Here is a 13325-nt window from a genome sequence, read left to right as displayed (position 1 = left end):
AGAGAGCATATTGTTAAATTGTACAATTCATTTTTCCCCTATCTCACCAACCCCACAGGCTTCCCACAAGGCTCCATCTTAGGCCCTCTACTATTTAATATTTTTATTAAAAATCTCAATTTGGCTATCCCACAGGACTCCCTTGTCCAATATGCAGATGACTCTACCATTGTCTGCTCTACACCTAATACAAACATAATTCAGCTAAGCACCCAAGCAGCCTTTTCTTCTATGGAGAGCTGGCTTCACTCTAATCATATAGGTTCATAGGTTCATAGGTAGGTACTAGGCTATTGGCCCTGGGGCTTATATAAGCCCAGCCAAAAAGGTACCCTGGCTTTTGCCACCCAAGAAAATTAATTTCCTGTGCCACTGTCGAGCAGAGCCACAGAGGTGATCCCCGGGGTGAATTTCCTATTTCCCATCCAATCATTAAGATTTTTCTTGAAGAGTGCTAATGAGGAGCTTAGTTTGATATAGATAGGAGTTTATTCCAGAGTATGGGAAGTCTGTGGGACAGGAATCTATCCCTCCGGCATGTTCTGTTTATTATGGTGACAAGGTTTAGGTCCCTAGAGCATGTAAGCTTGGAGGGATTGGGATTTCTTTAAGTGGAGCATGTCCAACAGCTCTGGGTTTGACATAGCTTTGTATGTTAGGCAGTGATCCCCTCTGAGTAAGCGATATGCGATGGAGTAAAGCTGGAGTTTTTTGAGATGGTCTGCGTAGGGCATCTGTTTGAGGCTGGTAATCCTCTTTGTGAGGTATTTCTGCGGCCTTTCCAGTTGTTGTAGATGTCTTGTGAGGTACATACCAAAAGGGGTGTTGCACTCTATAATGGGCCTAATGAGTGATGAGTAGATGGGAACAATAACCTCTTTTTTTCTGGATGATAAACCTTTTGTGATGAGGTGAGCCACGTAGAAGGATTTCCTGACTACTGTGGCGATGTGATTATTAAAAGAGAGACTACTGTCCACCTGTGTCCCAAGGTCTCTTATCACACTTTCGGTGTTAAGTATACTACCACCTATGTTGTAGTTCATGGGTACAGAGTTTTTACAAAAGGGGATGACAATGCACTTTTTCGCATTGAGATTGAGTCCATGGCTTTGACACCAGGCATCTGTCTCAGTGAGGCCCTTTTGTAGGATGTCTACATAATTAGGAGTTTCGATTATGGCTCCTAGTTTGCAGTCATCTGTGAACTTCATTAGCCAAAGACATTCTGTGTTAGCCTGTACTTCAGAGAAGTAGATACCAAACAGGAGAGACCCAGGACTGAACCCTATGGTACTCCACTTGTCACTGGTCTAAAGTCGGATTTGGAGTCTGCAACTTTCACAGTGGGTTCTGTCAGTTAGCCAGTTGTCAACCATCTTGTGACATAGGGATTTATACCTAGTTTAGTGAGTTTATCTATAATTCCAGAGTGGGGGATGGTGTCAAAAGCCTTGGCAAGATCTAGATAGGCTGTGTGAACCACCTTAGCCTTGTCTACGACTTTGGTGACTGCTTCAAAGAAGTCTATCAGGTTTAGGAGACATGATCTGCCTTTTACAAACCCGAACTGGGTGGGGTCCAGAGTTTGGAGATTACCAATATCTTTGTTTATAAGTTCCATGATGATACGTTCCATGGCCTTGCAGACCAGGCTCATCAGGCTAATGGGGCTGTAGTTCCTGGGGTCCATGGTGGCTCCGCCCTTGTGGAGTGGGATAACCATCACTGTGCATCATTCAGAAGATACAAAGCCTGAGGTGAGGCTATGAATGAACATGGTAGTTAGGTGGGGTGCCAGTTTGTTCTGTAGTTCGTGTAGAACACAGCCTGGGATGTTGTCTGGTCCCATGGATGCTGTGTTCTTGGCTTTGGAGAGTGTGGTTTTTACCTGTGCAGCCGTGATTACTGGAACTTTGCATTCTTCCAGTATAGAGATGGGCTCTTTAGGGGGTGAGAGGGGAGTAAAGTTAACACTAAACTCATGATTTTCACACCCAAGAGACAATCCCTTGTAAGGAGGCCTGACCTAAACATCTACTCACTCAACACTACAAAAATTGACTTAGTGGTCCACACCAAATTGCTAGGTGTAATAATTTATGACAGCCTTAAATTCGATTTGAATATTCAAAACAGTATTTCTAAGACACATAAGAAGTTAGGGATGCTGTACAGACACAGCAAGTTTCTCTCCCTCCCCTATAAACTAACTCTAACACAAGCATACCTTCTACCTTCTCTAACCTATGGTGCACTATTGTTTGCTAACCTGCAATCTTCTCAGCAACCAAAATTAGATATATTATACAATAAAATTGCTAAATTCATTACAAACTCCTACCTCAAACCCACCACTGTATTGCCCTAAAAAAGTTACAATGGCTTGAACTCCCCCACTACTTGTCATTCCTACAGCTTTTGATTACTCATAAACTAATTTACAAACCACAAGATTACCCTGCACTTAACTCACTACTTAGCCCCTATTCGCCCACTAGACCACTGCAATCTGAACAATAGCAGCTTCTTCAAGTCCATAAACCCATATCAACAGCAGGACAATTACAATACTCTTGGACTGTAGCAAAAAAAATGGAATAACATGCCAAAATTCATCCTCCTTCAACATGATACTAGGACCTTTAAAACGACTCTTCATAACCACTTCCTTACCAACAGGATATGTAACTGCTCAATCTCCCCCTCTGCTATCACCTGATGTGAACAGTAACCCTGTTTAGTCCATCTTTCATCCCTTCTAATTTTTCTTCTCCTATGCACTAATAACTTTTCTTCTCCTATGCACTAATACCTTTTCTTCTGCACTAACACTTCTAATCTGCTGCCTAATTTCTACTAGTAAAATTGCACTCTCTCACCTCTCCTACTACCACCCATCTCTAATTCCATAGCCTTCTTTTCTCTAACTTACATTCCACTCTACTTCTTCATAGTTTCTTGTTTAATATTACTATTCAGTAAAGTTCAACTTGTATTAACTTCACAGTCCATGAAGTCCTGTATCTATTTCTTGTACTTCTTTAATGCCTGATGGATATGCCCTAACCAATTACCTCTTTGTCATAAATGTATGTTCTTTACTCATTTTTTGATTTAACCTTTAGTATAATTGTTATAGAAACTATTCATGTATACCTTGTTAAATGTGATTAAAAAGTTTTCGTTATACTTGTTCTTTTGTATGCTCAACTTGAAGCTTTTCTCCACGAGTCTCCACCAAAATGGGCTTTCATTTGGCCAGTGGACTTTCCCGGTAATCAAATGCCAATAAATAAATAAATAAACAACAGGCTAGATGCAAAGAAAATAACAATAGCAATACATCCTTGTTTGTGTCATAATAGAAATTCAGCTTTACTCCCCTACCCCCAAAAGAACAGTCAAATTACACATTTTGCTAACAAACCATCTTTGAAATGCTAAAAGTACTATCAAATGAACTGTCCCTGAAACAAAACTACAGATTTATCACAGAACATTCCATTTTAAGGCATTGCCACTCATGTATACCTGTGAAATGCCCTGAGGAACATGCCCAGTCCATCAGTACACTTCTAGCTAAAGCATACAGATAAAAGTGTAGCCTTTGCTAATTGCTAATCTCTCTCTGTCTCTCTATTTATACATACATATATATATATATATATATATATATATATATATATATATATATATAAAACACTGTTAAGCAGATTTTTCTTCATTGCATTTAAGCATATGCCGTATATAGCTGACAAACTGCAAGCATACCTTCCCAAGTTCAGTAGTCTTCTCTGCAGATATACTCCAAAGTAATAGCCTCTTTACTGGCTTTTCCACATAAACAAGTATCTTCACCTCCAATTTCCCTAGCTACATGATTGTCATTTTATGCTATAGATTCAGGGCTGTCAGTACAATGAAGATGCAAATTAGGTGTGAACTCATTGGAATTGCTGAATCCCAACTACTTAGCTCCATGTAACTGATGTAAAAATAGTGTAGACACTACCTCAGTGTTTGTTTTTAATGGAGTGTAACTTTGAATGGTTACTGCTAGGGAGAAGGAACATACAACAGCAATGCATACTGCCCTACATCCAGTGGGAGTGTCCTGTTAGACATATAAAGTGTTAGATGTAATTTTGTCAGTGCTAGAAATCTAATTAAGCAGTACACAATTCACGGGTTCTGTTCATTAGCATCAAACTTCCACTTCATTTGTTGGCAACGGCATATTATATTATTGCCATTTAATATCCTCACTCATTTTAAGGACACTGGTATAGAATGGCATACAGATTGCATGTCTCAGCTTATCAGTCAGATAAGAGAAGAAAGAGCAATAAACACAGAGAGGGCAGACAGAGCTGCATATTTGCAGGAAATATTAATCACTAGTTGTCTGATCACTCAGTGTACTACATCCAAAATGAATAAATGTACAAATAACTGTTATATGGCTGCATATTACTGTAGATGATGTTGCAATTGGTCATACGCCAAAGGATTTCAGTTCCTTCTTGCAAAGGTGCTTGTGTGGCAAAAGGGGATAAGGAACCCTTATTTTGTTCTGAAGGTTCATTGGAGTGAGAGTTCAAATCCATAGCAATGTAGAAATACTTCATGTGTATTAATATTTTGTAGTGTGTACGTCATAGACTGTTTTTCCTTATTTCAAATACTTTTCCCTTTTTTTCATTTCTTTTGGGGGTCAGTGATTGCAAGATGCTTGACTTAGTGCAAACATGGGAAACAGAGAAAAATTGAATGTCAGGTTTAGCTGTTCTTATCTCATTTGTGCAATGCTTGGCAGTGCACAAAGGGAATTAATAGCCCGATCAGTGTAAATTTTGTTTTCCATTTTTTCTCAACACCTGCAGACAAGTTTCAGACAGCCAGTAATTGAAAATGGATACATTCGATTAATTCTGTGGGGCACAGCACAAACATGCTAAAAGGTATTGGCCACGGTTAACATAGAGACCTTAAGAATGATTAGGAAATTAGCGAATGTCATTTAACTAGTCCTGTGGAAGCAGGTGTAAGTGTAGGGCTGTAGTATCAATAGTCATGAGGTCTAGTACATGGTATGCAACTTATTTTTACTGAAGTGATAATGCAGTTTATAGCAATGGACTGAAAAATAGACAAGTGTTATTTTAACATTCTTGGGGCAACCGGTGTAAGTGTAGAACTGCCATACACATGGTTCTGGCTTCTAATGCAGGATATCCCATACACTTTTCCTGTTGTTCCACTTTCCATTATATTCACTCTCACTTACAACAGTTTAGATAGTGGAGCTGATATGAATTATGTGTATGAGGGATGAGACACCATTATTGTGTTTTCAGATGTATTAGTGTGGGTATACTGCCTACTATATTTCTATAAGTATAATTCTGCTATCTGTATATGCCATGCCTTCACAATTACATAAGGCACATATGCAACAGGATTTATATCCAATAACCTTGTCAGGTCACACACATTTATGTGTAACAGCTCAAACTATCACCAGTATTTATGTATAATTCCTGACTATGTCTGAGCAGCACTTCTTCTGTGGGAAAGATGGAAACTCAATGGTGTGTAAGAAAATGTTTTGTCCCTTATACCTACATTTGAATCTCACACTGTAAATATCAATTTTCCTCAGTGTATAAAGGCAAAAACAAATGTGTCAGGTCATTAGATTTATGCCTGTGGTGCATGTCTGCAAACTTAACTTACCTAACAGTTACCTTCCAATTTCCAGTATATATCTCCAAGCTACATCAGTAGACACCCGTGAAACTGAAGCCAAGTGTCAGATTAATCTTCCAATTTCAAAAATTGCTTTTCTTCCTGCTTGGTACTGTTGCTCTCTGCTTAACACCATGCAAACATGGTCATTATCATTTCCCAGGTTAAAACATTATCAGTAAATGCAATAAGTGGAATTGCAGGAAAGCATCAGTTTTCATTGCTCTAGTTTGGCTGGTAGACATGGTTGGCATTAGAGATGAAGGTATCAAGTTTGGGGCACAGAGGTGGGGTGTCTAGCAATCAAGGATATTTACTGGACTCCTGGTAAAGTGCCACAGCCAAAGGCTTCTGCAGGGAGGCTATGCTGGCTTCCAGAACAAGTCTGAGGCATGGAATAGTATTGCAAGGCTGTATCCAGTGCCACTGACACCCTATACACTGATGAGCAGTGAATGCATCATTTTAATGACCTGCACATGTGAAAAAGGGATATCTTCAACTGTTGGTTGAATGTGTTTGAGACTGCAGACATCCCACAGCTGTGTAAGTATGACAGTAAGAGAGTACTTGTAAAACTTGCAAAGCTAAATATAGGCAAGACTGGCATGCATAATGCTCTTCTGTTCTTTTCTGTTCTTTCCCCAGCCGCCACCAAGCAAAAGTTAAATAGGCAGGCTCAGATTGCTCGAATGGAAAGGCTGAGCAAAGCAGGTGGTGTGTATGCAGCAGAAGAGGCATGTTACTGTAGCTTTAAAAATTAAAGATAACTTTTTGGGTCTTTTATACAGTTGTATCAAATTGAGCATGCATATCCAAACTGTAAAAGCAAGTATGCATGTATTAGTCTGTAGCACAAAACAAATATAGGAGTCAAATATTGGATTGTAATCAGATGTTGTGGGTTCAAATATTAGAATTCACAATTATACAGTGTTGTTATTTCTTTAATAAGAATTATATTAAATTAAAACTCTATCCCAGTGGCACAAATGCCCTGCTGTAATCTATATAACTGAAACACACATATGTGCAGTGTATGCACATTTCAAGGATTACTTTCAGCAATCTGTAGTATAGTATAGTGTGTGTCTGTTACGATGAATACTTAGATGTAATACTTAAGATAAAAGAGTTGAATAATTGTGTTAATGCATGGTATGTCTCTCACCCCAACCCTTATCTCTCTTCTTTATTTTCTGTTATGTGTCATCAAAATGTCCCCATATCATCCATGTGTACCACATCACTAAATGTTACATAGCACAGCGAGGTGGGCCAGCCCTATTAGATCAGCCTGCCTCTGCTCCACTGGCTCTAGTACCTGTGTGCAGCACATCTGGGACCTAACCTGGTAGCACTGCATCTGCTACTCCTGCACTACCTGTACCCTCACGTAGTACAGTCCTGGAAGCTAGTGCAGTGGTACCCTCCAGGAGTAGTGACAAAGGTGGTGATTTCATCACCCACCAGGAGATGCCAAGGTTGGTGCATAAGGTCATGACCACCCCATGGTGTACGCCTATGTAAGATGGAGAGGCCGCTCTCCCTCATGGTAGATAAAAGGACAAGAAGTCAAGCACTCCAGCCAACAGCAGAGTAAGGGGACAGTGATGACAGTTCAGTGCTTAAGGACTCAATTCTCACTGTCTCCAACATTGTCGGGCATAAAACTGTGTTGTCCCTTCCCTCATCCCAATCATGGTGTCCCCCAACCTTTTGTCTCCTTCACCATACCTGTCTGTTGTCTTGTTTGTCTTATTTGATTGCATTTGCTTCCTTTACCTACCCAACTTACCTGACCAAGACATACCAACTTCTCTTACCCATCAGTCCTCTCTTACTGAATTAAAAAAAAAATGGGCACCTGTCCCACAAAACAAAATGTCCCGTACATAGCACTCCATTTCACACACATCTTCTGGACACACTTGATTTGCTCCATTTGGCTATACAGCACAATTGTGTTGTTGTCACCTCTCTCTCTCTGGAGGTGACAGTCCAAATTCATCTAATATTCTGCACATATGATTAGTTTTGTAGAAAACTCAGCACACTATTTCCCTATCAAAACTCTACATTACTACAATATGGAGTCATCCACACTAACAGGTCCCAGTACTGACCAAAACAATATAATATGTCCTAGAAATGTACAAAATAGAACCCTTAACCTTAGAAGCATATGCAATAAAATATCTCAACTGCATGCTTGGATAAACCAGTTTAAACCAGAAACCTTTGCCTTAACTGAATCCTGGCTAAATGCAATCATTACAACACTCTGAAATGTTACCTCCCAACCATGCCATAGGTAGATCTGACAGACAACATGGGAGGCATAGCACTACTTTACCCCAACACCCTTAATATAACACCATTTACAAACAACACCCCTACTTTTTCTAATGCTGAAATGTTCATATCCTTTATACATCTCAAGAGTATGAAAAGTATCTGCATCACTGTTCTCTATATTTCCCTAGGACAAAATATACCCATGCTAGAGGACATACTATCCTGGACCTCACAAACTCTCAAGCATGAAACTATTATCTTAGGCAATGTTAACATAGATTGCCATTCTCTCTTATCATGATTACCAACTCATAAGCATCTGTGATGGTCCCTACTCTGGGCCAGTAATCAAGGAGCCTCAATTCTCACCACTGACATTAGTGAGGTGCAACCACTAGGGAAAAAATGGATACACACAATATTGTCAGATGCAGCTCTCTGCACCAAGCACAATTTCCTTTAAGAGCATACAGGGAGGACACTCAGACTAGGGGGGTAGACTGTCTCTTGCTCTCTCCAGGCCCCAAATAAGACTCCACACTGACCACTTCGGAGCTCTGTGTCCCTGTTCCAAGTAGCTGACACACACACTTGGATATTTGATTTACACATACACACACACAGACACACACACACGCACACACACACACACACACACACACACACACACACACACACACACACACACACACACACACACACACACACACACACACACACACACACACACACACACACACACACACACACACACACACACACACACACACACACACACACACCTAGGAAAGGCTGCCACAGATGCACCAGCTGTGCCCCCTCTGCCCAGACTGTAAGGTAATTATGCTGCCACCTGTCAGCTACTCTAAGGGTCTTACAAGGGTACCAAATTATACTGAGTAAAATTAATACTAACACAAATGGTAGAGTTTGACCAAAGCAGCAAGACTTTCAGGAGCAGTCACAATTTAACTAAAATAAGCATAAGTACTCTTAAGTTGTTAAAAATATTCTCTAAAAGACCTGCCACAATGAAAGGTATAGACATTTTTAATAATACATAAAATAGAAAACATAAAAGTATTGAATATCTAGTTACAATTAACACCAGCATTTTAATCACAAGGGATATAAAAAAATAACACAGTTGGATAGATTCACACAGATGCAGAAAACCAAAACTTAACTAATCTCACTATATTTTCCTGACTGACTGAAGAATTATTGTTCCCTAGTTAAGTTACTTACTACAGCAAGGCAAGATGAGTGTTGAGTTGCTTATGACAGCAAGGCAAGATGAGGTGTTAGGTTGTGTGAGATATCTGCAAGAGATCTTTCCTGTCAGGTTCCAGAAAACAAAGTACTGCTGTTAGAGTTCCACCATATCTCTCACTAATATCTAAAAAAATCATTCCAGTGCTGGTTATAGAATGACAGTACATCTTGTCACCTCACTCTAGTACAGTACACACCCAGAGTTTTGCTAAGATCTGTTTCAGCATCTGAAAACTATAAAATAATTTCTAAAACTACCACCCTTCCACGGTAGCAATTAGCTCAACCCTAATGATAATACAGTAAGATTCCTAGTTCTGGTTTTACCAGGCATTTTTGTCTCTGGCTGCAGTCAGACCTCTAAGGTAAAATCATTATGGCCTAAACCAATCCATTTAGCTTTCAACTTATTTTTCAAAATTAGTTGGATTGAAATTAACATCTGCCCTTTCAGAATTCTCTGTTAAAACATATACATGTAAGCAGTTATAATAATACTGTTGGATGTATATGTACATCCCTTTTCTGTCCACCAGGGCCCACTGTTTATGTATTTTTAACACAACTTTACAAATACATTTTTAACACAAGGATATGTACAAATCAGTATGATAGTCAAATGACATAAAATTCTTTACAAAACTCCAGTTTGCTATGCTGGCATATGTTACACATGCACTGCCCTACTCCCTGGCATAGACGGCACTACCTTATATCATCACAGTATCAACCTCTATGTTTTTCTCAACTCATTAACTGCCTTACTAGGTACAATAGAGACTGCACTCAACAATCTATTTTAGACCAGATTTTGGTGTCACATCCTACAATCTTTACCTCTACTGTCACATTTCCTAACTCGCTAATCAACCACCTACCCACATTTGCCAATAGAGCCAATCCATACCTACCAAAAATAAATACTCTAAAATTTATCAGCAACCTAAGTGATTTTAGCCAAGACAACTTCAATGAACTATGTCACAAAATAAGCTGGTAATCACTAAAAAATCTCCCATTAGATGAAGCTGTGCACTATTTCAACTCCAGTTTTCTAAATAAACTCAACACTCTAGCTCCAGTATGCACTAAAAGAATTAGAAAGAAATTTGCTTCTTGGCTAACTAAAGCTTACAAAATCTAATAAAAATTGGATGTGGCCTAGGGTGTCTGGAAACAAAGTATAAATGAAGTAGATCTAATACTTTACAAACAGCTATGCAACCAAGTAAAAAAACAGGTTATCAAAGATAAACAAGTTTATTACACCCACCCTCAAAATGAACACAAAACTAGCCCATAAAATTCTAATCATTAGTGTCAACCCTACTTAACCTTGGCTCAAATAACAACCTTTCCTCTCATTTGATTCCCCCCATCTCAACTATCTAAAAACTTTAACAATCACTTTATACAATCCATAGCTGACCTGATCTCTAAAACCCCAAACACTAGCCATTTTTTCTTCCTCATCATCTACCCCTAGCAGTGCTCCTTTGACTATTTCTGACCATCTCCACCACAACAGCCCAAAACCCCTTTCAAAAAACTCAACCACTTTCTCTCTTTAACCCATACCCAAATGCCTCGTAAAAAGACTATTGCAAAAACTTAAACCCTGATCCACCTCTACAGACAACCTCCCTCCTCAATACCTGAAATTGTTTGCTGTCTTCTTTGTATACCTCATCAGTATCTTGCTAAACAGATCTATATCAAAATCTTTAGTACCAAGCATCTGGAAACTATGTGATATCATTTAAATCCAGAAAGGGGGAAATTCCACAGAACTGACCCACTTCCGACCCACAGCCATTCTATCTCCCATCTCTAAAATACTAGACAAATATATCCATCAACAACTATTTAAATACTTAGTGCTAAACAACCTACTTACACACACTTAACTTGGTTACTTTCCAAATCATAGCACAACTACAGCTCTCCTATCCTTTACATAATCTGTAAACAGGGCTAGAGATGCATGCAGCTTTATATCTGCTGTATTTCTTGACCTTTGAAAGGTCTTTGACACTGTTTCTCATTTCTTACTCCTGGACAGGCTCTCCAACTTAGGATTTACCCTTCCCACCCTACAATGGTTCTACAGCTACCTATACAATTGGAAATAAGCCACAAAATGATTCAATGAGATATCTTACTTTCAACATAACACAACTGGGGTCTCACACGAATCCATCATTGGTCCCCAAATCTAATACATTTACAAATAACCTGTGCATCACCTCATCCAGTTGAACACTTATACAATATGCTGATGACTTCACAATTGTCTGCACTTCTCCCACACTACCCTGACTTCTCTCTGCCATATAACAAGCATCTTCTGCATCCTGGTTCACCAGCTGTCAACTATTCCTCAACCCCAAAAACAAACTCCTTCTCTTCCAGCCTAACAATTACCGAAATGACACAAATCAATTCGAAATACTCTCAGCAGACAGTACCATTATTGAACTAGTACAAAACACTAAACTACTAAGGGTCATAATATACAATCATCTTAAGTTCAACCTCCATTACCAACAAAATATAAAAAAAGCTCACCAGAAACTTGACATCCTCTATAGAAATAAACACTACTTGAACACATAGGTTTATAGGTTCATAGGTAGGTACTAGGCTATTGGCCCTAGGGCCTATACAAGCCCAGCCAAAAAGGTACCCTGGCTTTCGCCACCCAAGAAAATTATTTTCCTGTGCCCCTGTCAAGCAGAACCACAGAAGTGATCCCCAGGGTGAATTTCCTATTACCCATCCAATCATCAAGATTTTTCTTGAAGAGTGCTAATGAGGAGCTCTGTTTGACATAGATAGGTAGTCTGTTCCAGAGTATGGGAAGTCTCTGGGACAGGAATCTATCCCTCCAGCATGTTCTGTTTATTGTGGTGACAAGGTTTAGGTTCCTAGAGCGTGTAGCTCGGAGGGATTGGGATTTCTTTAAGTGGAGCATGTCCAACAGCTCTGGGTTTGACATAGCTTTGTACGTTAGGCAGAGATCGCCTCTGAGTAGGCGATATGTGACGGAGGAAAGCTGGTGTTTTTTGAGTCTGTCCATATAGGGCATTTGTTTGAGTCCTAGGATCTTCTTTGTGAGGAAATTTTGTGGCCTCTCAAGTTGATGTAAGTGTCTAGTGAAGTAAATGCTGAATTGGGCATTGTACTCTATAATGGGTCTAATGAGGGATGAGTAGAGAGGGATTATTACTTATTTCTTCCTGGATGGGAAACCTTTTGTAATGAGGTGTGCCACATAAAATGACTTTCTGCTTGTCAAAGGAGAGGTTGCTACCTACCTGTGTCCTAGATCTCTTATCACACCATGGAAGTTGAGAGGACTACCACCGATGTGGCAGTTTATGGGCACCATGTTTTTCTCAAAGGGGATGACAATGCACCTTTTAGCATTGAGCTTAAGAACATGGTTCTGACAGCATAGGGCATTTGTTTGAGGCCAGTAATCCTCTTTGTGAGGTAGTATTACGGCCTTTCCAGTTGCTGTAAATGTCTTGTGAGGTACATACCAAAAGGGGCATTGTACTCTATAATGGGTCTAATGAGTGATGAGTATTGTGGAACAATGAGCACTTTTTTTCAGGATGAGAAACCTTTTCTGATCAGGTGTGCCACGTAGGAGGATTTCCTGACCACTGTGCCGATGTGATTATCAAAGGAGAGACTACTGTCCACCTGTGTCCCAAGGTCACTTGTCACACTTTCGGTGTTAAGTAGACTACCACCTATGTGGTAGTTCATGGGTACAGAGTTTTTACCAAAAAGGATGACAATGTGCTTTTTGGTATTGTGCTTGAGACCATGGCTTTGACACCAGGCATCTGTCTCAGTGAGGCCCTTTTGTAGGATGTCCACATCGTTGTGAGTTTCGATTATGGCTTCTAGTTTGCATTCATCTGCAAATTTAGTTAGCCAAAGACCTTCTGTGTTAGCCTGTACTTCAGAGAAGTAGATACCAAACAGGA

The sequence above is a fragment of the Protopterus annectens genome, chromosome 1.part1 (assembly GCF_019279795.1).
Source record: "Protopterus annectens isolate FY-2018-M chromosome 1.part1, PAN1.0, whole genome shotgun sequence".
Lineage (NCBI taxonomy): Eukaryota > Metazoa > Chordata > Ceratodontiformes > Protopteridae > Protopterus > Protopterus annectens.
The sequence above is the reverse complement of the archived record's forward strand: the minus strand, read 5'-3'. Positions refer to the sequence as shown.